This window comes from Aphelocoma coerulescens, chromosome 2 (genome assembly GCF_041296385.1).
Source record: "Aphelocoma coerulescens isolate FSJ_1873_10779 chromosome 2, UR_Acoe_1.0, whole genome shotgun sequence".
Lineage (NCBI taxonomy): Eukaryota > Metazoa > Chordata > Aves > Passeriformes > Corvidae > Aphelocoma > Aphelocoma coerulescens.
This window is the reverse complement of record NC_091015.1, coordinates 168,394,795-168,419,991: the sequence shown is the minus strand read 5'-3', so window position 1 is coordinate 168,419,991 and position 25,197 is coordinate 168,394,795. Positions and strand designations below refer to the sequence as shown.

The window sequence follows — 25,197 nt, the reverse complement described above, 5'->3', positions numbered from 1 at the left end:
TGCTCCGTTACCCCGGTCCGAGAAGGAAGGGTACCCCGTCAAAAGCTCAACAAGTCTCGTATATCAAATCTCAAAAGTCACATGCATACTTATGGAACACTTTCTAGTTTAAAAAAATATTTCAAAAACCAACCCTGACAGTTTACCTGCACCTGGCATCAACTATCTATTATCTATGGAAAGGAAAGCCCGGTGCCTCAGCGTGTCAGGTGCAGACAATGAGCCGTCCAGGGAAGGAGCAGCAAATCCTTTCTGCACCTGCCCTCACACTTGGACCGGCAACAACCCCAGGTGTGAGCCGTGAGAACGATGAGGGGGCAGAGCAGCCCCAGGTGTGAGCTGTGACGGTGATGAGAGGGCGGCTCCTGCCGGGGCCTGTTTTAGGAGGGGTTACCTCAGCTCACTTTTGCAGGGCTATGTTGGAGGAGAGGGGCTTATGGTGAGGTCCTGGGGGGGTCTCTCACGAAAGGACGGTGAGAGCATCTCACAGGGTCTGAGGGAGCACTCGGATGCAGTTAGATGCGGAGCATTGCCAAAGGAGGTGCCAGGCAGCTGCAGCTAAGCAGGTGAGCCGGTGCGTGGGTTTGCGGGGGTGGTTCTTTCTATTTTTCCCTTCCGATTTCATCTTGCCAGTCCCTCCCCCCGTGCCCTCAGAAAAAATAGGGATTACGAGAACAAAAGGAGTTTAAATGGAGGGAAGAAACTCCTCCTTCATTATTGTCTGTGTTTGAACGAGGGGATCCCCCTTCCATTTTAAATGGAAGGGGAAAGCACAGATGTTACCATTTTATGGGTTTGAATTGAGGGTAACCCCTCCATTTTCATCAACCTAAGTTCTAAATTGAGGGGGAAGCCCTGCTGCCCCTGCTTTTTGAGGGTTTTAATGAAGGTAACAATCGCCCTTTCCCCATCATTTGAGAGAGTTGAGGAAAACTCCTCTCTTTCTGATATCTTAGACCATTAAATAGAAAGGGAGAACACATTTATTTACCATTGTATTGGTTTGAATTGAGGTGAACACCCCCCGTTGCCCCAGTTTCAGGGGTTAAATTGAAAGAAACTCCGGCTTTTCCAGCATTTGAAAGGTTTGAATCGGAGCGTGCCACCGCATTTGAGGTCGCTTCCGGCCATGCCCTGGCACCGAATGTCTCGCGCGGGAGCACTCCCGGCCCCTGGGGAATTTCTGAGGAGGAGTGGGAATTTGGGGGCTGGGCCGCCGACAGGGACCGACGGGGCCGCGCCGGTCCGAGCCGCGCGGAGCCGAGGTGAGCGCCGCCGGGCCGGCAGGCGGGAGATGAGGCACGGAGCCGCGCCGCCCCGGGTCGTCCCGCCCGCTCCGTGGCTTCCGTGCGCGGGGCTCGGGCGCCGCCGGGTCCCCTTCGGTCAGGCGCCGGTGCCGGTGCCGTTCGGCAGGCGCCGGGGGCGGGCGGGGGTCTCCCGGCGCGGGACCGCCCCCGCCTGCCGGAGGAGGCGCTTTCGTGCCGCGAGCCGCGCGCCGCCGGGTCCCCCTCGGCCCGGCGCCAGTGCCGCTCGGCAGGCGCCGGGGGCGGGAGGGGTCTCCCGGCGCGGGGCCGCCCCCGCCTGCCGGAGGAGCCGCTTCCGTGCCGCGAGCCGCGCTCCGCCCGGTTCCGGGAGCGCGGGGCCGTCCCCGGGCGGCGAGTGCCGCCGGTTCCGTGGGTCGCGTGGCTTTTCCGGTCCCCTCGCACCGTGGAACAGCGCCAGCCCGGAGCGAGTCCCAGCAAGGGGCACTGTAGCACGCTTGCGGCTTGTCCGCTTCATAGTTTGCTTGCAAAAAGCCACCGAAAGGAACAATGGAAAAAAACCCAACCCCGATCTCCCAGGCTTTTTATCCAGGAGCTTAATTGGTATTGCTCTTTAACTGAGCCACGGCTTTAAATAATGAATGATTTAGCAGCCTCTGAGATAATCCTTGTCCCCTCTATCTTGACAAGATTAAGGTGAATTTGGCTTCTTAGGTTGTGTAATTAGCATCTGCTGTCTGAACTAACATTTGCTGTCTCCAGCTAGTTAACTTGTGCTTACATGAGTTAGTTATTGACTGCCCCTTCTTTAATCCCCCCCTTTTCTTTGGGTATTTGTAATTCTTTACAAATCTTGCATGTCTTTAAAGTAAGAACCCTTCTCTATCTTAGTTCTAAGTTTATACTTGTGCCATGGAGCATAAGCATCTCAATTCCAGGTACATAATATCATACAACAGTAACTACTAATACAAACACTAAGTAACAATGCAATAACACAAATAGCTATTACAAACAATTGTTTAAGCTGGGTAAGTTGGGTAACCATGCTGTAAGTTTGTCTCATACCTCCTCAAACCTTCAAGAACTGTAATCTAAGGTGATCTGATGCAATGTTTGCTTTCGATAAATAATTTTAACAGTTTTCTGGGTATGATTATGAGACCCTTTATCCTAGCCCACCCATCTGTGCTCATTTGTCCCTTGTCTTCTTGTATCCAATTTAAATCATCGGTGTCATATGGTGGTTTTTTTTTTCTACTTATAAGGATGCTAGAAGGAATTAGAGCTAGGGCTTGGATCTGAACCCCACTGGCCACTGCCTTTGCTGTTTTGTCTGCCATAGCATTTCCCAGTTCAGGGATAGTGTTACCCTGGGACTGTCCCTTACAATGCATTATAGCCACTTTTGAAGGTTTTACCACTGATTCCAGTAACTGTACAATTTCAGTAGCTTGCTTGATTTCTTCTGTGAGGTTAATAAACCCCTTTCTTTCCAGATAGCCCCGTGAGCGTGTACCACCCCAAAAGTATACCTGGAATAAGTCCAAATGTTGATAGGTTTTCCTTCGGCCAATGCCAAGGCTCGAGTTAGGGCTATTATTTCAGCCTTTTGAGCTGATGTCCCCACAGGTAATGGTTTTGCCTCAATGACAGCATCTGTGGCTATAACCGCATACCCAGCAAGCCGCTTACCATTCTTGACATAACCGCTCCTATCGGTGAACCAGTTTGCCGCATTTTCTAGCGGAGAGTCCTTTAGGTCCGGGTGGCCAGAGTAAACCGCCTCCACGGTTTCGATGCGGTCATGCCGTACAGGCTCCTCAGCAGCTTTGCCCCAGGTAAGCTGCTGGGTTTAAAATGTTAGTTACTTGGATACTCACATCCTCCGATTCTGCTAGGACAGCCTGGTATTTGAGAAAGCGAGATGGGGTTAACCAGTGATTTCCTTTCTGTGTGAGCACTGCTGACACCGTGTGAGAGACAAAAACAGTTATCTACTGTCCCAGTGTGAACTCGTGAGCTTCTACGTTCAGGATCACGGCTGCCACTGCACGCAGTGCAGGCTCTCTGTGGCTGACCACGTCCAGCTGCTTGGAGAAATAAGCCACCGGCCTTTTGTAGGGTCCCAGCTTCTGTGCGAAAAGTCCCAGCGCCAGTCCTTGTCTCTCATGTCAAAACAACAGAAAAGGTTTAGTGACATCTGGTATGCCCAGTAGAGTTACAAATACATTATTAGTCTCTGGTGTCCAGCATAGGTGAGTTCCCCTAGTCTCTTTTAGGAGTTGGTATAAAGGTTTCACAATGAGTCTATAGTTGCAGATCCGTAATCTACACCATCCTGTCATTCCCAGAAAAGTTCTCAGTTCTTTGGTTCTTCAGTTGGCCAGGGCATTTGACAAATTGCCTCCTTCCTGTTGTCTCTCAAGGCTCTCTCCCCTCCTGCCAGTTCATACCCCAGATATGTAACATTGTGGAGGACTAGCTGAGCCTTTTCAGGAGAGACTCTATATCCACTTAGTCTCAGAAAATTGAAAAGACTTACAGTCCAGTTCTTGCAGTCTTCACAGGTCCTTGTTGCTATTAATAGATCATCGATGTACTGCAAGAGCGTACCTTCCCTTTCCCAAGCGGCGGCGTCCAGGCTTCCAGTTCCTCGGCTAATTGATCTCCAAATATCACGGGTCTATTTTTGAATCCTTGTGGCAATACAGTCCACGTAAGCTGGCTTTTTCTCCCTGTTCTGGGGTTTTCCCATTCAAAGGCAAAAATTTCCTGACTGCTTTCAGCTAATGGCAGACAAAAGAAAACATCCTTTAAATCTAAAACTGAAAACCACACTCAGTCACTTGGTAATTTTGTGAGTAAAGTGTCCTCAGGTCCTGAACTAATCAATAACTTCCATTTGGCTTTTGTACTGGTAGAATTGGGGTATTGCAGGAAGATCTACACTCTCTCAACAACTTCTGATCAATAAATTTACTAATTATTGGTTCCATTCCTACTCATGCTTCATGCCTTAGTGGATATTGTTTAACTGACACTGGTTGTACCCCTTCCAGTAGTTCAATAATCACTGGGGGAGCCCGTTTTGATCTCCCTGGAATTTCAACATCTCTTACTAATGGGATCATCTGATTTGTTATTTTACTATCTATGGGTATTTCTCTTCTTTCAGTCTTGTTTGTTTTGTCGGTTTTTTTTTGGTTTTGTTTTGTTTTTTTTCCTAGGCCTGAGTTGGGCAAAGAATGGGTTTTCCCTTTATCTAATCTTAGTGGTTTAACTTACACTTCAAAGTCCTAGTCAGGTATCTTCAGGAGGCTTCTTTGGTTGTAACTTCTTTATACAGTTTTTGTTATAATAATATTCTTACTCTGCTATATAATTCTATACATTATGAAGGATTAGTTTTTATGATACAAAACTAACACACAAAACATTTTCATACAAAATATTCTCATGCAAACATATCTTTACATCAGGGCTATGCTCTGTTTTCCAGGAGACAGATTATAGCACTCTTGTCATTTAATCTTGACACAAACTACAAACTGTGGCTTTATTTTTGGTGGGATTAAAAATGAAATGAATTCTCTTTCAAACTTAGGGTTTTTTTTTTCTTTTTACCTCATGTAGCCTTTTTTTTTTTTTTTTTGGTGAATAAATTGCCTTCATCCCATTCTGCACCTACAACTGACATTGCAGAATATGCTATAAATAGGAGGGGTGAGGAAAAGTTAAAACATCCTCTTAAGACATATGGCATGAGATTGAACAGCACTTTAGTTTGAGAGCTGGTAGAAGGCTTTTCTGTATCCCTCCTGGTTTAGGAAGGGGGATTCAATCATTTCTCATGTAGCATTTGCTTGTGTTTTGTCAAGACTCTTTAATTCACTAATTAGAAAATCCAAAAAATTTAGCCAGATTATAATAATTTTGAAGCCTTCTGAGGCAGAACCGGGAGGGTTAGTCCATATTTGTAGGATTTCAAATATGTATAAATTCTTATACCAACTCTCAGGATAATATTGGTTGAAACAAATTATACATCCATAAGACCTGAGCCACACCATTTTTCAGTAAAAAGACAAAACAAGTTAGACAAAAATTAAACTCAAGAATATGTAGAATGCTTTAACTACTATTTGATCTGTCACTTGCAATGAAAACACAAACAAATTACAAACATTAACCAACTGACAATGCAAGCAATTATGGTGACACTTTCAATTTCATTGGTTTTCACACAGCTCCATCTCAGGTATTGGTAGATTCCTATAAAAGAAAAGTGAAAATTTGGCCCACTAGACCGATTATTAAAAAAGAAGTAAAACTTTATAGGGCTAACACAAAGTGACAGCGAAGCAACGGTTATCACATTTAGGTGTGATTTTGCTGCTTGCAGTTTCCTTGCTCTCAAACTGCTTGCTTTATCTTTGATGTCGGGACATTTGACATTCCTAGAAAAGAGAAAAGAAACAAACTTCCCAAAAAAAAAAAAGTCTGAGCGAAACAAGAGTTTAATTGCATTAACTTATTCAAGTGGAGTTTTAGTTTTTATTCTATGAAGTGCTTGTCGCACCACTTTTGTTGTCTCCCACAGGTTTTCGGTGGGGTTTCTTCCAATTGATTCTTCAGCGGAGGGAGCGAGACTGCTTTTAAGAGTTTTGCAAGAGTTGCAGTCTGTGAATCAGGCATTTGAGTCGCCTTTTTTTCTTTTTAAATAACCAATCAGATTTTTAGTAATCAATCATCTTTTAGTAACCAATTGTTCCTTATCTCAATATTTTTTTTTTTTTACCAAGTCCACCCCAGGAGTAGAGAGGTGACTAACAAATTAACCAAGGAAGGACAGCAAAACATTCTCCCCATAGGTTTCTTTACAGCCCCCGCAGATGAGGCTGCATGACAAATACCTGGGCCTGCACAGGGACAACACCATCCCCACAAGGCAGCAGCTGCAGAATTGGCCGCAGGATTAGAATCTGCCAATTCTAGTTCTCCACAATAAACCACAGACCGGTGGCAGGGGAGGGTTCCCCACAAGACAGGAGCTCCGGATTCACCTCAGAACCGAAACCTGCCAATTTTGGCTTTTCACAACAAAACACAAAAGGCACAGGGGCACGGGTCCCCTCCAAACAGGAGCCTTTCAGCTCTGCACAAGCACCACATAACAGGAGCCTCGCAGCTCCGCACAAAACACCAAGCAGAAAAGGGAACTAAACACCCAAACCTATTAACCACAATGTCCACAATTCTTACAACCTCTGCCATCACCTTTGCCATTGCTTTTGCCTTTTCCTCATCTCTTCTTCCATACGCTTGCTGTACTTTTCTAACCAGCTCCTCTCAAATTTCTCACTATTCTCTGCCACTCTCCCCTTTAACATTATCTGCACTTTCCTTTTCTGCCAAGTTCTTTATTCCTGCTCTTTCTAGTCTGATACCAAGCTCTCTCCTCTGGCAGCTTGGACACCACCCACTCCATCTAGTAGAAATACAATACCACTTTCTCTCACAATTAATACATGCACACAAAGACAAGCTTTAGAACCGTTTTCTCACACTTAACACGGGATTTCAAAAGGGAAATCAGATGGAGCTATATCAGAAAGGCGTTGGGGGTCTGCATGTTTTCAATTCAATAGCTAAAATCTTTCTCCTCTAAAATCCACCCCCTTTGGACAGTAAGGTTGAATTCTAAACCGACAGTTTATGTGATTTATGCTCATTCGCTCTTTGCCAAACGCTTCGCTTTCCTCCGGTCGAGCCCGTCGCTGGGGTACGGAACCGCAGATAGAGCCTCTCACTCGCTTTGTACTTTGACAGCACGTCTCATCCGCTCTCACTCACACAGCAGCAGAATAGCGACAGACAAAACAAAAATAGCAGTACAATAGCACACGCCAGTGGGGTCCAGCCCCTTAAAGGTACCTTTCCCAGTGGGGTCCAACCCCTTTGAAAGTCGGGGTCCAACCCCTTAAAAGTACTTTTTTTTCTTGCCCAGGACTAATTTTGGGAGACCCAGTCTTCTTCGGGACTTTCAACCCACCCTCAGGGACTCGAACCCTGGACCTGCAGGTATTTCTGTGTTTAAAAGGAATAGCAAATACCTTAATTTGGTGCAGATGGTCCTTGTCCGCCCCCGCCGCGAGCCAAAGGACAGCCGAGCTCCCCCTGAAAATTCAGGGTCGCGACCGGGAGGTCCGCTTACCCTTGGATCCGGCAGCCGGGCAGAGAGGGTCCCATCTCGGGGCACCAGATGAATCGCACCGCAGCCGGGCCAGGAGATTGGCTTGAAATCGGGGGTCACGAATTGGTCTGGATTTGATGATTCTGCATGAGATGTCATGGAAATGAAACTCTTGGATATTTCTGAGACGTACCTGGGGACACTCCAGGCGGTTTCATGTCTCAGCCATACCCAGAGTGACACAGGCTTCTGAGCTGCACTGAAATAACTGAATTGTAAATAAGTAAATTTACTTACCCAATTCCCTTTGGTCCCAGTGGAGACCTTCACAACAAGAGACAATTACTTGTAATTAGTTTCTTGGCTGTGCAGCTATAAAAACTCCCTGAGACTCCCTGAAACTTTGTCCTTGGAATTTAAGTCAGTCCTTCTGACTGGTGTATCCAAACTAAAACTGTTCCCAAACCCTGTTTTTGCAGACCCAGGAAACTCGGGAGATTCTGCACTTTCACTACACCACCTGGCCCGACTTTGGGGTCCCAGAGTCGCCGGCCTCGTTCCTGAATTTCCCGTTCAAGGTGCGGGAGTCGGGCTCGCCGAGCCCCGGGCACGGCCCGGTCGTGGTGCACTGCAGCGCTGGCATCGGGAGGTCGGGCACCTTCTGCCTGGTGGACACCTGTCTGCTGCTGGTAAGGGCCACCTGCAGGGCCACCTCTCCTGCACAGGCACCTTCAGGGGAGCTTTGGTGCAGCCTTAAAGGAGCTGGAGCAGGGGCTGGAGGGGTTCCCTGTGATTTCCTGTTGTTTTACTCTGCTGTTTTGGGAGTGTATTCCAAGGCAGGTCTCATTCCTAAGTGGCCATTTTGAGTTAGGGGAAGAAAAGTCTCCAGTTTTCAGAGTGATTCGCAAAGAGAGGCTTTGCTTTCAGGGAAAGCAGCATTTTTGAGGCCCAGTGTTTTCCCCTGTGTGTTTTTGGAGACCCAGTAAAGAGCCGTTGATACCAATTGTATGTGAGTTCATTCGTTCTGTAATGTGGAGGGTGGTGTGAAGGCCTTACCACAAAGTGAGTCATTGTAGTGAACCTCATCAGAGCAGAAAACATGTTTCACGTTTTTATCTGCAGATGGACAAACGGAAAGACCCTTCTTCCGTGGACGTTAAGCAGGTTCTCCTGGAAATGAGGAAGTACAGGATGGGGCTCATCCAGACTGCAGATCAGCTCCGGTTCTCCTACTTAGCTGTTATTGAAGGGGCAAAATTCATCATGGGAGATGCTTCAGTGCAAGTAAGTGCTCCTGGCAGCTCCCAGGGAACTGCAGCAAGTGGGTGGAAGGAACAGGATGGAAAGAAGCTTCCAATGTGGTGCTTGCTTCAGCTTCAGTACATGTTTATGTTATGGGGCTTTTAGGTACAGTGCTTTACAATCTGTCACAACCTAAAGTGCTGTGTTTTATTTATTTCCAAAAGTACCTGTGATGTAGCAGGTGCCTCCTGTGCTTTCCAGCACAGTGACTGGGGTGGAGCTGCTGCATCAGCCTCCCCTGACATTTCAGACAGTACAAGTTTTCTAATATGCCTGAAGTTTAAGTGTCATGATTAAATTAATCAGGGTTTTTTATGGTAAGCAGAACGCTAGCAAAATAGATTTTATTTTGTGCTGCTTAGGTTTTTTAGAAGCAGATGGGAATTTCTTGCTTTTATGGCCAATATGTTTTGTGTAGTGGATGTAGCTTGGGCTTGGAGTTCTTGTGTTTTTCTTGCCTTTTTTTCAATTCTGCCAAGCCTCCAGATCTGTGTAATTCCCTTGCCAAACTATCCTCCTCCCCAACAGTGCAGCGCTTGTTCCCTTACACCTTTAGTTCATTGTGGAAAGCATTTATTTCAGTGAACAAATGTTGTTGTGGCAGGTGCAGCGAAAAGCAGAAGAATTCTCGGTAAGTTCATCTCGGAGACGTCAAGTGCCGGCCAAAACCTCGCCACATTCTGCCGTGACGCCACCGAGGGAGGAAAGAGCGTGAGGTGCAAAGCCCCGAGCAGAGCGGTAGGAAACGGAAGGACCGAAGAGTCGGGCTAGGTACGGATTTAAACCGGGCCAGGTATAGGAACTGCAGAGCAGGAAGAGTCATTTAGCTGGAATTAATTTGTTTCAGGAAGCGTCTCATCATATAGTCTGTAATTTAACAGTTCCCATGCCAGGAACTGTTAATCGTAGCGGAAGACAGCAAACGAAGCCTAGAGACTCGACTGGGATGCCCCAGGTCCCTGCCAGGCGCAGATTACAAAAAACCAAACCCCGAGGTTACAAAAACAGTAAAAGCTCATCATACAATACACAGGGAAAAAAAAAAAAGCCTACAAATACACCAAAAAAACAGCCTACAGAAAAATTTTGTTCTTTGTTTTGTTTGTTATTTGTCTGGTATTTTGGAACAAAATACCAGAATAACCTAGTTCAAAATCATAGAAACCCAAATTTCAAAATACCAGAAAAGCAGTTTCAAACAACCACAATACCCAGTTCCAAAATATTAAAATAGCCTAGTTTCAAAATACCAGAACACCACGTTCAGAGGTAGCAAAGTAACCCAGTTTCAAATTGCCAGAACACGTTCAGAAATACCAAAGTAACCCAGTTACAAATTACCAAGTTCCAAAATACCAAAGTTACCCGGTTTCCAAATATCAGAATACCAGGTTCCAAAATACCAAACTAATTCCATTTCAAAACGACAGAATATCAAGTTCCAAAATATCAAAATGACCCCGTTTCCAAATATCAAATTGTAAAATACCGATTTTCAGATGTCTTGTACAGGCAGGATTCCCAAACCCACAAAAATGCAGTATTGTCAAAATGGGATCTGTGCTACCAAAATGGGTATTTTCTCCTCTGAAAAGCTTTCCCATAATGACCATCAATAGATGCATTTTTTTAAATTGTACAGCCAGATGTACAATAAGACTTTTACTTCAAAAAGCCAACACTCGTAGTAGTTTTCTGCTTAGATCGTGTCCGCAAGCATCGGCATTTGGGCCGGAGAGCTGCAGGTGGGATCAAGGGATAGAGTAAACCCTCTCCCTGCAGATACACGAGGAAAGACCGAGTAGCAGGGAAAGGGAGTATTTATAAACAATATCAATATTTCACCGAAATTCAGGGCGGACCGGCGACGGGGGCGCTCGAGTTCGGTCCGGGCCTGCCGGGACGGGCCATAAACGACCCGGCCAAACCCTCGACCCCCTCGAGGAACACGTCAAACACTTCAAAGGAAACGGAAGTCAGTAACAATTATGGAAGAACCATTACCGGTAATCGCTTGCGATCGGCAGGGAATTTCCTCGGTAAGTACAAGCCTAGGACATAGGGAATTTTGGAGGCGGGATCCCAATTTTGGCCACGTGCACCCGGACGAGAAGGCCGGTCCTTTTCCACGGAAAGGAAAGCCCCACACCCCGGCGTTTCGGGGGCGGACGACGGCCCACGTAGGGGAGGGAGCGACCGGCAGGACCTTTCTCCGCCTCATCCCCCCGCTCCGAGGTGCGGCAGCACCGAGCGCGACCGGCGTGGATGAGGAGGGGGCGGCTCTGCCAGAGGTCACTTTCAGAGGGTTCCCGAGGCACACCTACACGGGGAGCTGCCGGTCGAGAGGGGCCAACGGAGGCGTCCCGAGAGACGCTTCGGGAACAACGGTCGCAGCGCTCCGCAGGAGCCGGGGAGCGGCCGGATGCACCCGGGTAAGGAGCATCGCTTCAAGAAAACACCCAGGGAAAAGCTCTCGTGCCAAGGGGCAGCACCTGAGCGGGCAGGGCAGTATGTGAGGTCCCTTTCATCTCCCCCTTTTCCATCATTGTAAGGTTTAAATTGAGGGGGAAGCCCAGTTCTCCCTCCTTTCTAAGGGTTTGAATTGAGGAAAAATCCCCCTTTTTCCAGCACCAGAGAGTTTTAAAGTGAGGAAAACCCCTCTTTTCCCAACAGGTTAGGGGATTAAATTGAAGGGGAGAAGCCATTAATTTGCCATTGTATCGGTTCAAGTGGAGGCAACTCCCGCCCGTTCCCTCATTTTAAAGACTTCAGTCAAAGAAAGCTCTCCCTTTTTGAGCATTTTAAGGATTTAAATTGCATCTCAGGGTGCTCCTACCCAAGCCCCAGTACCGAACGTCATACGGGAGCGAGCCCCGCACGGACGTAACCCTAATAGCAGCTAGGAGGGTATTAAGAAGTCTTATTTTTATTTATAATGTATATAGCCTTAATTAGAGGTCCCAAGGAGAGTTACATCGTTAATAAAATTACTATTCTTCTCTACCCTACTAAGCCACAGGTGGAGTACTACTCAGTAATTACTAGGGAATAATTATGCAACTTAACAACAAATTACCTAGCTGAGTTCCCAAAACACAAAGTTTGATTTCTTACCGGCCGGCCACCCTTTTGCTCAATATAAAAGCAAAAAAAGAAAGCATCGTCGTTTCCCTGAAGAGTTTCCTACCAAGCCCTTTACTCACCTCAAATTTAAGTCAGAGGAGCCAAACAGTGGCAACTCCTAGGAGGGCTTTTATACCTTGCAGGATTTGGCTCCTCCCTTTTCCCTGGGCATCATGGGAACGAGGGGCGGACCCGGCCAGGGGTATATTAAGCCCAGGCTTTTGCAAGGGGAGTCATTCCCTCTCTGGGAGTGAGTGGGGTAAGAGCTCTCCTCTCATTTCAGTGATGGGGATCTTTCTGCTTATCTCAGCTTGCTTTCAGCAGGCTCTTTTAGCCTCTAAAGCAACAGAGGCTTTGAAGACACCGGGAAGAAGATACCATGGAATACAGGTAATATTTAAGTTCACTCATTTGGGTTACATGTTTAGGGTTGGTAAGGTGGTTTTATAATTTCTGGTTTTGTGCTAAGGTTTTTTTTTTTTGGAGCAGTGCAACTTCCTGCTATTCCGGGTTGTGTTGAGTGGGATACTTCAAATTTTTTCAGTGAATTCATTGTGTCCAAAAAGGGATCTACCTCGTGCCGTAGATGGTGTCCGAGATTGAGGCTTCCGATAGGGAAGTTGAGGATTGCGACCGGGAGAGGGAGGACGAGCAGGGTAGCGGGTTAGGAGTTACAGCAGGGGGCTTTTGAAGGCGGCACGGTGTATTTGGGAGCCGCTTAAGGCCTTTCCATAAGCATAGCAGCCGCATTTACAAGTTTTATGGCATGCAAACACATCCCATGCATTTATGGAAACGCCTTGTAACTCTGTCCCTTGCTACCCTGGGTGCCTATCACAATAGCAGCCGCAGCCTTAGACTAGGGATAAAGCTAGGGCCTTGAGAATCTAGGGGCACTTAGGAGCGAAGCGAGCCGCCGACTTGTTGCGATTTGCCACTAAACTCATAGTTTGATCTTGGTTTTCTTTATTGTATCTGACTAAGAGACAACAGCCCAGCGACAGCAGGACCTTCCCGGGTAGCGAGAGCCAGCCTTCTTTTTGCACCCGAGGCACGTTCGCATCCCCGGACATCCGAGAGATAAGTCGAGGGCTCTGACCTACGGAGGGGATGAAAGCGGGGTGTCGGGTTGGAACTTGCCGGGAGGGATTTTTGAATTAGCTCTGGAGATGGAGATATCCAAGAAGGGGCCCCTTAGCCCACATAAAGGGAAGTCTCGCTTTTGATCACAATGCCGATGTGCGCAGGGCAGAGCAATCCCGGTGCGTGTCGTGTCACCTGTCTATTGTTACGTTCTGTGTCTTTTGGGCATCTTGTGTCTCGTGTCTTCTGCCTTAGCCCTTTGATGTGCTTGCAGTCGTTCTTTTTGCAGAGAGTTTTCTGTCCTTGTCGTGTCTCCTCATTTGTCATCTCCTGTGTCACGGGTGCTTGCACGGGTTTGGCCCGGAGCTGCTCCGCCCTGCCGCATAGTCTGGCACATAGGTGTAATAGAACAAGGCCTGGGGACTTGAAATTTGTAATGTAGGTTGTAGCTGGGCTCTAGATGATATTCCTAAATTCACACGAGATGGTCGGAGCCGTGAAATTCTCATGCAGCCCTTTGACTTTTGTCATCGCTTTCTTTCAGATGCAGATGGATTAAATCTGTGGCAGAGCGCCCCATACCGGGTGAGGGGATTCCCGCAGGAAGGTCAGTAACTGTTTGTCTGTGCTGGGCAAGTGTAAATGATGGCTATGTTATAGCACCGTTCTTTGTCTTTTTCTTTTAGGAGATAAAGCCAGATCTCAGCAGTCAAGGTCAAGTTAGTGAGGTAAGCGGTGACCGGTGGAAGGAAAAAGTTATCGCTCGGGTGCCGAGTGCCGGTACTCTAAACTTTAAGCGGCCATCGTCATTTGCGTGTTTTGAGCAGTCCACTTGTATTATGCCAAATCCCCTCACCGACCGGCCGACAGAGCCGGCTCGCCGCCCTCGTGAGCCCTCCCAAAGTGTTATGGGACTCTGCAATGAAGCCTTTACATTTTCTGATGTTTTGGTTTTCTTTGTTGTAGCTGACTAGGAGATGGCAGGAACTTCCCGGACAGCGAGGTAGCCTTATTTTGCACCCGAGGCGGATTCACATCCCGGACGTCCGAGAGATAAGTCGAGGGTTACGACCCACCGAGGGGATGAAAGCAGGGTGCCGGGTCGGGCCTCGCCGGGAGGGATTTTTGAGTCAGCTTTGAAGGCGGGAATGTCCAAGAAGGGGCCCCTTAGCCCACATAAAGGGCAAGTCTCACTTTTGATCACAATGCCGAGGCGGGCAGAGCAGTCCCGGTGCGTGTCGTGTCACTTGTCTGTTGTATGTTCTGTGTCTTTTGGGCATCTTGTGTCTTAGGTCTTTTTCCTTAGCCCTTCGAGGGGCCAGCTTATCGGAAATGCCAGGCATCATCCTTAGCATCCGCGTTCCTCGGCCGGGTGCCGATACCGTCGGAGCTTTGACCGACGAGCTTGGATGCACATTGGAATCGCATCTCCCTTCAGAGGCATTGAGTCAGAGGTCTTTTATGGTCTTGTTCTGAGCTATATTCACAGCTCTGCACCGCAGTGATCCATTACAGAGGATTAGGACTTGTCAGAATGCAAAGAGCGGTAGAGGATTCTGACCGGACGATTCTCGGGCATCCATCTTTGCGGTTCTCGGAATAAGCCCTTCCGTTAGCATCTTCTTCGAGCCTCGTCGGTCTCGCCGAGATCATCTCGCTCCGCATTCTCTCGGTCCTTGCGGTCATTCCTCTTGCCAGAGTTTTCTCTCTTCATCGCATCTCCTCGTTTGTCATTTCCTGTGTCACGGGTGCCTGCATGGGTTTGGCCCGGAGCTGCTCTGCCCCGCCGTGTAGTCTGGTGTATAGGTGCAGTAGGACAAGTCCCAAGGCCTTGAAATCTGTAATATAGGGTGTAGTTTGGCCTCTAGCTGGTATTCCTAGATTGACACAGGATGCCTGGAGCTGTTATCATGCAGGACTCTGACTTTTGTCATCGCTTTCTTTCAGATGCAGACGGATGAAATCTGTGTCAGGGCGCCCAAGACCGGGCGAGGGGGTTCCCGCAAGAAGGTCAGTCGCCGTTTGTGTTTGTGGGGTAACTGTAAATGGTGGCTATGTTACAGCATTGTTCTTTGTCTTTGCTTTCAGGAGGTAAAGCTGGATAGCAGTAGTCAAGGTCGATGGAGCGAGGTAAGCGGTGACCGGTGGACAGAACGAGTTGTTATTGCTCGGTTATCAATTTCCGGTGCAGTTCTAAGCATCCATTGTCATTTGTGTGTTTTAGGGGGTCCGCTTTTTTTATGCCGAACCTTCTCGCCGACCGCCCGACAGACCCGGTTTGCCGCCGTCGTGAGCGCTCTGGAAGTATTACGGGACTCTGCAACGAAGCCTTTACATTTTCTCTTCTGAGGTACCTTCCGGTACATCCACGGCCGTGGAGTTGCGGTGAGTCAGGGAGGGAGGAGGAGGGAGGGTCCACTTAAGTTTCAGCAATGCCACACCACCTTGTCTCCTCTTAACCCAGGCATACCCCGCGATGACGGCGTCGGCCTCGGAGCGCGGCCGAAGCGTGCGGTCGGAGGACCCCGGCCTTCTTAGGGGACGGTGAGTAGCGGAATTGTCGGGGCTTTGGCCGACGTGCCACTAAGTTCCTGTAGTGATGTTTGGTTTTCTTTATTGTGGCTGACTAGGAGACGACAGCCCGGTGATGACAGAAGCTTCCCAGAGGGTGAGCCGGCCTTCTGTTGTGCCTGAGGAGGATTCCCATCTCCAGATGCCTGAGAGATAAGTTGAGGGCTACAATCCACTGAGGGAATGAATGTGCGGTGTTGGGTCAGGGCTCGCCGGGAGGGATTTTTGAGTCAGATATGGAGGTGGGGATGTCCAGGAAGGGGCCCCTTAGGCCACATAAAGGGCAGGTCTCACTTTTGATCACAATGCCGAGGTGTGCAGAGCAGAGCAGTCCCGGTGTGTGTCACTTGTCTATTGTATGTTCTGTGTCTTTTGGGCATCTTCTGTTGCAGGTCTTCTGCCTTAGCCCTTTGAGATGCTTATTGGAAATGTTGGGTGTTATTCTTAGCATCTCTGCTCTCGGTGCTCTTTGGCCCGGTGCCGATACCATCGATCCTTTGACTCAAGAGCTTGGAGGTGCATCAGAATCGCATCTCTCTTTAGAAGCGTCGAGTCAGATGTCTTTTATGGTCTTGTTCTGAGCTGTATTCACAGCTGTATGCCGCAATGATCCATTATAGCGGATTAGGACTTGTCAGAATGCAAAGAGCGGTAGAGGATTCTGACCGTACGATTCTCGGGCATCCGTCTTTGCGGTTCTCGGAATAAGTCCTTCTGCCGGGGTTCTTCGAGCCTCATCGGCTCACCGTCGGTCTCGCTAGGTCATCTCATTCCTCGGTCTCTCGGTCCTTGCGATCGTTCTTCTCTACGAGGGTTTTCTCTCTTCATCGCATCCCCTCCTTTGTCCTTTCCTGTGTCACAGGTGTCTGCGTAAATTTGGCCCGGAGCTGCTCTGCCCTGCTGCACGGTCTGGCATATGGGTGTAATAGGACAAGGCCTGGGGACTTGTAACTTGTGGTGTAGGCTGTAGTTTGGCCTCTAGATGGTATTCCTAGATTGACACAAGATAGCTGGGGCTGTGAAGTTCTCATGCAGCACTTTGACTTTTGTCATCGCTTTCTTTCAGATGCGGAGGGATTAAATCCGTGGCAGAGCGCCCTGGACCGGGTGACGGGGTTCCCACCGGAAGGTCAGTCACCATTTGTGTTTGTGGAGCAAGTGCAAATGGTGGCTGTGTTACAGCATTGTTCTTTGTCTTTATTTTTAGGAGGTCAAGCTGGATCTCAGCCATCAAGGTGAAGTGAGTGAGGTAAGTGGTGACTAGTGGACCGAACTAGTTTTTCTTCCTCACTTATCAATTTCTGGTGCAGCTCTAAGCATCTGTTATTTTTTGCGCATTTTAGGCGGTCCACCGGCAAGATGTCCCGGTCGGGGATGCTGGCAGCCAGGTGGGTGCAAGCTTAAGCTATAGGTGCAGTGTACTTTAATTGGAGGGGGGAGGTTGTGATTTCAGAGTCTTTCAGGATGTTTTTTGCTTTGTTTCTTTGCAGGTGCTGCTGCTGCCTTGGATGTGCCAAGAAATAGAGACAATCAGGTGAGTTGGCCTTTAAGTGGGGCAAGTAATAGGCGAGTGGTATGTGGCAGTGTGCTAAGCATGTACCTTTTCGCTTTGCAGGTATTTTCTGGGCCGCCTCTGGAATCGGATGAAGATTTGAGGTGAGCCAGGGTACTGGTGCGGAGGACCCTTGGGGATTAATATTTTTGAGGGCCACAGTGACGTTTTCTGTTTTGTTGTCTTAGGTGCCGTGAGCAGCTGCGGAGGTGAAGTTTGGAAGCGGCAGGTAAGCGAGCCTGGGCCCTTAGGAGGGAGGGAGGCCTTGCGGAAGGGGTCGCTTTTGGGACGTCTCACTGCGGTCTGAATTTTTTTTCTGAATTTTTGCAGCCACCAAAACAGACCCTGAGGACCGTATCAACATCCATGGCGCCCGTGTGCTCATTTCCATTGAGGATGGATTTTGTCGGCTCGTCTTCCAAAAGCTAAGTGTTGGGACCGGTGGTGGGGACAAGGGAAAACCCTTTGGACTTGCAGGAGGCAATTTGAAGTTAGCTTAGAGGAGAGGGCTGTAGAGGGATAGGCCCCTTAGAAGTAAAGGGAGAGGGTTTCTCCTCAGCATCACCCGACCTTTTGCCGGGCAGGACGGTTCCGACCCGTCTCCGTGTTCTCACGAGCTTCACGTCATCGGCCTTCTCCGAGTCTTGATGTCATCGCAAAACCTTTTGGCCCAGGAGCTCGCCTTTGGGTCCGGAGCGATCGCCCCGGTCCCCCAGCAGTTGTTGCCTTCTTCTCTAGGCCTACTGAGCTTGAGCATCCTCTTAACAGCTTTGGTACCAACTTCTTGTAAGGACTTATGTTTTGCTATCATGTGCTATTGCCATAGAGCTTTCTTTCCTTTGGCATCATCGGCCTCTGGCTCATCTTGCAGTAGGAATCTTGGGTCCATCAGGTGAGACTGCTGGGCAGTTTCAACTTGTGTCTATGTTCTGTAGGTTGTGTCTATGTTATGTAGTGTCCATTGTCCTCTGTGTCACAGGGCTTTGTTGCATATCAGTGACTTTTTTTGCATTGTTCTGGGCCGTATTGGCTGTACTCTACTTGCCTACTTTCCCAGATGGGGCTTATTCTGGCATCTTTACCTTTTCACTTCTTGAGACTGGAGGAAGTACACAAGATGTTCTCATCTATCTTCCTTCTCAGTTTTAGTACTGGCTTCTTTTCACATGTCATTCCCTTGGACCTCTAGAGGGAGGGTATCGGACCCTCCCTCCATGACTGCAGTATTTCAGTAGGTTCCATCGCCTCTAAGTGTATTGTGCTCAAGAATTAATCTTCTGGAGACTCATCTCAAGCCCTCGTGTCATCTTTTCTTAATTTGGGGTGCCGCCCCTCTGTGCGCCGCTTAGGGTCGGAGCCGCCCTGCCCTGGCATGTAGAGTCACAGTTAGGTAGAACAGTCATAAAACTTAAGGGTTCATTTATTTTCTGTGGGGTTTTGGGTAGAAAATTTATGGGCCTGGTGTGGGGATAACTCCTAGCCACGGGCCACTCTCTGACCGCTTCACATTTTCTTGCAGGTCCCGAGGCGGCTTTGGATCTCCACGGTCACAGATGCTACCGATTTTCCTGGAATCTACGGCTCGATGTCGAGGAGCGGCAGCCAGGGAAGATGTATCAAAGTATTTTCATTGGTGGAGTGTTTTGATGAATGGCTACAGTCAGTGTAAGCTGAATAGCGTGTGACTGTCTGTATCTGTGTGTGAGAGGTTGTGTGTGCTTATGTGGTTGTGTCTGCCTGTGAGTGTGTGTGTGTGGAATGGTTCTAACCTTGTGTGTTTGGATTTTGCCTTTCAGGTTTTTCAACACATTTTTAAATTTAGAATAAAAAAACCCCAGCTGGGGGGGTTTTTTTTTTTTCCCCCCCCGGCTGGGTTTTTTTTTCCTCGGTCCCGGCCGGTCTGCGAGGCGACGTTCATCGCCAAGGTTTGGGTGCGGACCGTGCCGGGCCGGGGTTTTGTCAGGCAGGACGATTTGGAGGCTCTCGGGAACCCCGTTCCCGAGCAGCCAGGGTGGGGAGAGTGGCTGAGATGATGGTGGGGTTGTGTGGAAGCTGAAAGAGGTGTGTGTGTGTGTGTGTGTGTGTGTGGTGGAATGGTTCTAACCTTGTGTGTTTGGATTTTGCTTTTCAGGTTTTTCAACACATTTTTAAATTTAGAATAAAAAAACCCCAGCTGGGGGGGTTTTTTTTTTTTTCCCCCCCGGCTGGGTTTTTTTTTCCTCGGTCCCGGCCGGTCTGCGAGGCGATGTTCATCGCCAAGGTTTGGGTGCGGACCGTGCCGGGCCGGGGTTTTGTCAGGCAGGACGATTTGGAGGCTCTCGGGAACCCCGTTCCCGAGCAGCCAGGGTGGGGAGAGTGGTTGAGATGATGGTGGGGTTGTGTGGAAGCTGAAAGAGGTGTGTGTGTGTGGTGGAATGGTTCTAACCTTGTGTGTTTGGATTTTGCTTTTCAGGTTTTTCAACACATTTTTAAATTTAGAATAAAAAAACCCCAGCTGGGGGGTTTTTTTTTTTTTTTCCCCCCCGGCTGGGTTTTTTTTTCCTCGGTCCCGGCCGGTCTGCGAGGCGATGTTCATCGCCAAGGTTTGGGTGCGGACCGTGCCGGGCCGGGGTTTTGTCAGGCAGGACGATTTGGAGGCTCTCGGGAACCCCGTTCCCGAGCAGCCAGGGTGGGGAGAGTGGTTGAGATGATGGTGGGATTGTGTGGAAGCTGAAAGAGGTGTGTGTGTGTGGTGGAATGGTTCTAACCTTGTGTGTTTGGATTTTGCTTTTCAGGTTTTTCAACACATTTTTAAATTTAGAATAAAAAAAACCCCAGCTGGGGGTTTTTTTTTTTTTTTCCCCCCCGGCTGGGTTTTTTTTTCCTCGGTCCCGGCCGGTCTGCGAGGCGATGTTCATCGCCAAGGTTTGGGTGCGGACCGTGCCGGGCCGGGGTTTTGTCAGGCAGGACGATTTGGAGGCTCTCGGGAACCCCGTTCCCGAGCAGCCAGGGTGGGGAGAGTGGTTGAGATGATGGTGGGATTGTGTGGAAGCTGAAAGAGGTGTGTGTGTGGTGGAATGGTTCTAACCTTGTGTGTTTGGTTTTTGCCTTTCAGATTTTTCAACACATTTTTAAATTTAGAATAAAAAAACCCCAGCTGGGGGGGTTTTTTTTTTTTCCCCCCCGGCTGGGTTTTTTTTTCCTCGGTCCCGGCCGGTCTGCGAGGCGATGTTCATCGCCAAGGTTTGGGTGCGGACCGTGCCGGGCCGGGGTTTTGTCAGGCAGGACGATTTGGAGGCTCTCGGGAACCCCGTTCCCGAGCAGCCAGGGTGGGGAGAGTGGTTGAGATGATGGTGGGGTTGTGTGGAAGCTGAAAGAGGTGTGTGTGTGGTGGAATGGTTCTAACCTTGTGTGTTTGGTTTTTGCCTTTCAGGTTTTTCAACACATTTTTAAATTTAGAATAAAAAAACCCCAGCTGGGGGGGTTTTTTTTTTTTTTCCCCCCCGGCTGGGTTTTTTTTTCCTCGGTCCCGGCCGGTCTGCGAGGCGACGTTCATCGCCAAGGTTTGGGTGCGGACCGTGCTGGGCCGGGGTTTTGTCAGGCAGGACAATTTGGAGGCTCTCGGGAACCCTGTTCCCAAGCAGCCTGGGGGGGGGAGAGTGGTTGCGATGAGAGCAATGGTGGGGTTGTGTGGAAGCTGAAAGAGGTGTGTGTGGTGGATGACTGGTATGTTCTCCCTGTGGTGCTGTTGTTTTGGGTTTTCTGTAACAATAAAACAAAATGTAGCAAGTTTTCCAGAAATAGAGTAATTGTTATATTGTATTGATATGTATTTGGCTTGTGCTGCTCTGTATTGGTCTGTATTTGTGTCTGCTGCTGTATTTCCATGTATTGCTCTGTATGCAAATAGGACTTTTACCAGTGTGTATATGGATTGTATTTGTACTTTATTTGTATACATTGTTGTTTCTGTATATTGTGCTAGAGTGTAAATACAAAAATCCATTCAATAAAGTTGAATAAACTCTAAAACCCTAATAAAGATCCCCAGCCCCCCCCTCCTTCCTTGGCTCCTGTCTTTCTTTGGTGTGGTTTAGTCATTTATTCACTGTATTTCTTGCTTTGCTTCACTTTACTTTTCTCTGTCTATCTTTATTTCTGTGTCTGTTTTTCTTTTTCTCATTGTTTCTACCTCTGTCTCTCAGTTTCTCCTCACTCTCTCCAATTATGTTTCTCTCTAGGTTTATTTCCCTATTTCTCTTTAACTATTTCCTTGTTTGTCTCTGACTCCATTTCTTTGCTTCTCTAGAACTCTGTTTCTTTGCTTTCCTATTTCTCCTTATTGCTTTGTCTCTCTCTTTTTCTCTTTAACTCTGTTTCTGTCCTTCTCTATTTTTCTTTTAACTCTTCTTTGTTCCTCTGTTTGTCTTTATTCCTGTGTTTTCTCTACTTTTCTCTTTCCTCTTCTCTCCAACTCTACTTTTCTGTCTTTAACTTTGCTTTCTCTCTCTCTCTAACTTTTAAACTTTACTTTTCTCTTTCCCGCTGACTCTTTTGCTTTACTTTCCCCTTTCTCTTTAACTTTTCTACTTTACTTTCCTGTTTCTCTCTAACTTTTCAACTTTGCTCTTCTCCTTCCCTCTAACTTTTCTGCTTTGCTTTTCTCTTTCCCTCTAACTTTTCTACTTTGCATTTCTCTTTTTCTCTTTCTCTCTAACTTTAACTTTTCTACTTTGCTTTTCTTTTTCTCTCTCTCTAACTTTAACTTTTCTACGTTGCTTTGCTTTTCTCTTTTTCCCTTTCTCTCTCTCTAACTTTAACTTTTCTACTTTGCTTTTCTCTTTTTCTCTTTCTCTCTCTCTAACTTTAACTTTTCTACTTTGCTTTTTCTCTTTCTCTCTCTCTAACTTTAACTTTTCTACTTTGCTTTTCTTTTTCTCTTTCTTTCTCTCTAACTTTAACTTTTCTACTTTGCTTTTCTCTTTCTCTCTAACTTTAACTTTTCTACTTTGCTTTTCTCTCTCTTTAACTTTTCTACTTTTTCTCTTTTTTCCTTCTCTTTAACTTTAACTTTTCTACTTTGCTTTTCTCTCTTTAACTTTTCTACTTTTTCTCTTTTTTCCTTCTCTTTAACTTTAACTTTTCTACTTTGCTTTTCTCTCTTTCTCTTTCTCTCTAACTTTAACTTTTCTACTTTGCTTTTCTCTCTTTCTCTCTAACTTTTCTACTTTGCTTTTCTCTCTTTCTCTTTCTCTCTAACTTTAACTTTTCTACTTTGCTTTTCTCTCTTTCTCTCTAACTTTAACTTTTCTACTTTGCTTTTCTCTCTTTCTCTTTCTCTCTAACTTTAACCTTTCTACTTTGCTTTTCTCTCTTTCTCTTTCTCTCTAACTTTAACTTTTCTACTTTGCTTTTCTCTCTTTCTCTTTCTCTCTAACTTTAACTTTTCTACTTTGCTTTTCTCTCTTTCTCTTTCTCTCTAACTTTAACTTTTCTACTTTGCTTTTCTCTCTTTCTCTTTCTCTCTAACTTTAACTTTTCTACTTTGCTTTTCTCTCTTTCTCTCTAACTTTAACTTTTCTACTTTGCTTTTCTCTCTTTCTCTTTCTCTCTAACTTTAACTTTTCTACTTTGCTTTTCTCTCTTTCTCTTTCTCTCTAACTTTAACTTTTCTACTTTGCTTTTCTCTTTCCCTCTAACTTTATTTCTAACTTTTGTTAGAAATAAAGTTTACTTTTCTTTATAGCTTAAATTTAAAAAAGCAGCAGTAGGGCTTTTAATGCTCCCTGGGAGTAAAAAAAAAAAAGTTTTACATATAGAATTTTTACTCCCAGGGAGCATTAAAAGCCCTACTGCTGCACCAGACTTATTATTTTTCTTCTTTTTATATATAGTATATAGGGCCCCTAATTAGTGCTCCAGCTGGGAGCGACTAATTGATTCAATTAGTCATCACATAGCTACTCCCCCCTGGCCCCGGTCACCGCCCCCCTGGCCCACCCCCACACGCCGCCGCCCCCCCCCCCCCCCGGTCGCCGCCCCCCTGGCCCGCATCACACGCCCCCCCCCCTGGCCCCGGTCGCCACCCCCCCCAGCCCGCGCCACACACCCCCCCGGCCCCGGTCGCCGCCCCCCTGGCCCGCATCACACGCCCCCCCCCCCCCCCCGGCCCCGGTCGCCGCCCCCCTAGCCCCCGCCACACGCCCCCCCCGCCCGGCCCCGGTCGCCACCCCCCTAGCCCCCGCCACACGCCCCCCCCCGCCCGGCCCCGGTCGCCACCCCCCTAGCCCCCGCCACACGCCCCCCCCCGCCCGGCCCCGGTCGCCGCCCCCCTAGCCCCCGCCACACGCCCCCCCCCCGCCCGGCCCCGGTCGCCACCCCCCTAGCCCCCGCCACACGCCCCCCCCCGCCCGGCCCCGGTCGCCGCCCCCCTAGCCCCCGCCACACGCCCCCCCCCGCCCGGCCCCGGTCGCCGCCCCCCTAGCCCCCGCCACACGCCCCCCCCGCCCGGCCCCGGTCGCCGCCCCCTGGCACCGCCCCTGCCGCCCACGCCACGCCGCTCCGCCCCCCCCGGGCCGCGCCACGCCACACGGCGCCGCCCCCGATCCCGCGTCACGCCGCGCCGCCCCCCGGCGCCGCCCCCGGTCCCGCGTCACGCCGCGCCGCCCCCCGGCGCCGCCCCCGGCGCTTGCGTCACGCCGCGCCGCCCCCCGGCGCCGCCCCCCGCGCTTGCGTCACGCCGCACCGCCCCCCGGCGCCGCCCCCGGCGCTTGCGTCACGCCGCTCCGCCCCCCGGCGCCGCCCCCGGCGCTTGCGTCACGCCGCTCCGCCCCCCGGCACCGCCCCCGGCGCTTGCGTCACGCCGCCCCGCCCCCCGGCACCGCCCCCGGCGCTTGCGTCACGCCGCCCCGCCCCCGGCACCGCCCCCGGCGCTTGCGTCACGCCGCCCCGCCCCCGGCACCGCCCCCTGTTTCGCGCGCGCGCGCGAAACGTAGCCCCGCCCCCTCCCCTCACGCTGCCCCGCCCCCTCCCCTCACGCTGCCCCGCCCCCGGCACCGCCCCCCTCCTTCGCGCGCGCGCGAAATCTAGCCCCGCCCCCCTCCCCTCACGCCGCCCCGCCCCCGGCTCCGCCCCCTCTTTCGCGCGCGCGCGCGAAACCTAGCCCCGCCCCTCTCCCCTCACGGTATTTCCCGCCCCCGGCACCGCCCCTCCGCCAGTCCCGCGCCGACCCTGCACCTGCCGGCAGCCAGAGCCCACCGGTCCGGTACCCGCCGCCGCCCGCAGCCACCCGCCAGCCCTCCGTGAGCCGCCGCCGGTCCCGCACCACTCCGCCGCCGCCTGGAGCCACCCGCCAGCCCTCCGTGAGCCGCCGCCACCCCCCCACCGCTCCCGCACCGCTCCGCCGCCTCACACCCCCCCGCCGCTCCCCCCTCCCGCCATTCCGGGTCCCCTCACGGTATCCCCCGCCCCGTGCCGCCCGCGGGTCCCCTCACGGCACCCCCCGCCGCCTCACGGCAGCCCCTCCCGCCATTATAGCCCCCCTCAGGGTATCCCCCGCCCCTCGCCGCCCGCGGGTTCCCTCACGGCACCCCCCCACCCCACGCCGCCTCACGGCAGCCCCTCCCGGTACCCCGGACCCCCTCAGGGCACCCCCCACCCCTCGCCGCCCGCGGGTCCCCTCAGGGCAGCTCCCCCGCCATTACAGCCCCCCTCAGGGCACCCCCCGCCCCTCGCCGCCCGCGGGTCCCCTCAGGGCACCCCCCCCACCCCGCGCCGCCTCACGGCAGCCCTTCCCGCCATTGCGACCCCCCTCAGGGCAGCTCCCGCCCCTCGCCGCCCGCGGGTCCCCTCAGGGGACCCCCCCCACCCCGCGCCGCCTCACGGCGGCCCTTCCCGCCATCCCGGCTCCCCTCAGGGCAGCCCCCCCTTCCCGCCAGTCGCACACCACCCCACAGCACCCCTCAGGCCACCATTTTAGCCCACCCAGCCACAGCAGGCAGACCCCCCAACACCAGGAGAGCGGCATAGCCCCCACGGAAGGAGAACACCCACACAAAAAAGGTTAGAAAACCACAAAAAGGGTGGCAGCTAAGGAGGGACACAATAAAGGCTGAGAGCCCAGGGGGAGA

At 50.2% G+C, this 25,197-nt stretch overlaps 2 long non-coding RNA genes across 3 annotated transcripts; both read left to right on the top strand.

Moving 5' to 3' along the window:
* Positions 1–478: 478 nt before the first annotated feature.
* Positions 479–9,844, top strand: LOC138105542 (uncharacterized). The gene is made up of 5 exons (XR_011148519.1): positions 479–566; positions 7,273–7,346; positions 7,938–8,147; positions 8,581–8,742; positions 9,365–9,844. It is a non-coding gene; the product is annotated as an uncharacterized lncRNA (long non-coding RNA).
* Positions 9,845–15,628: 5,784 nt separating this feature from the next.
* On the top strand, positions 15,629–17,439 carry LOC138105541 (uncharacterized). 2 transcript variants are annotated; one of them, XR_011148518.1, is made up of 8 exons: positions 15,629–15,694; positions 16,604–16,666; positions 16,745–16,786; positions 16,881–16,925; positions 17,028–17,071; positions 17,153–17,193; positions 17,278–17,318; positions 17,420–17,439. It is a non-coding gene; the product is annotated as an uncharacterized lncRNA (long non-coding RNA). The 2 variants fall into 2 exon arrangements; XR_011148517.1 differs by having other exon boundaries at positions 17,001–17,071.
* Positions 17,440–25,197: the final 7,758 nt, after the last annotated feature.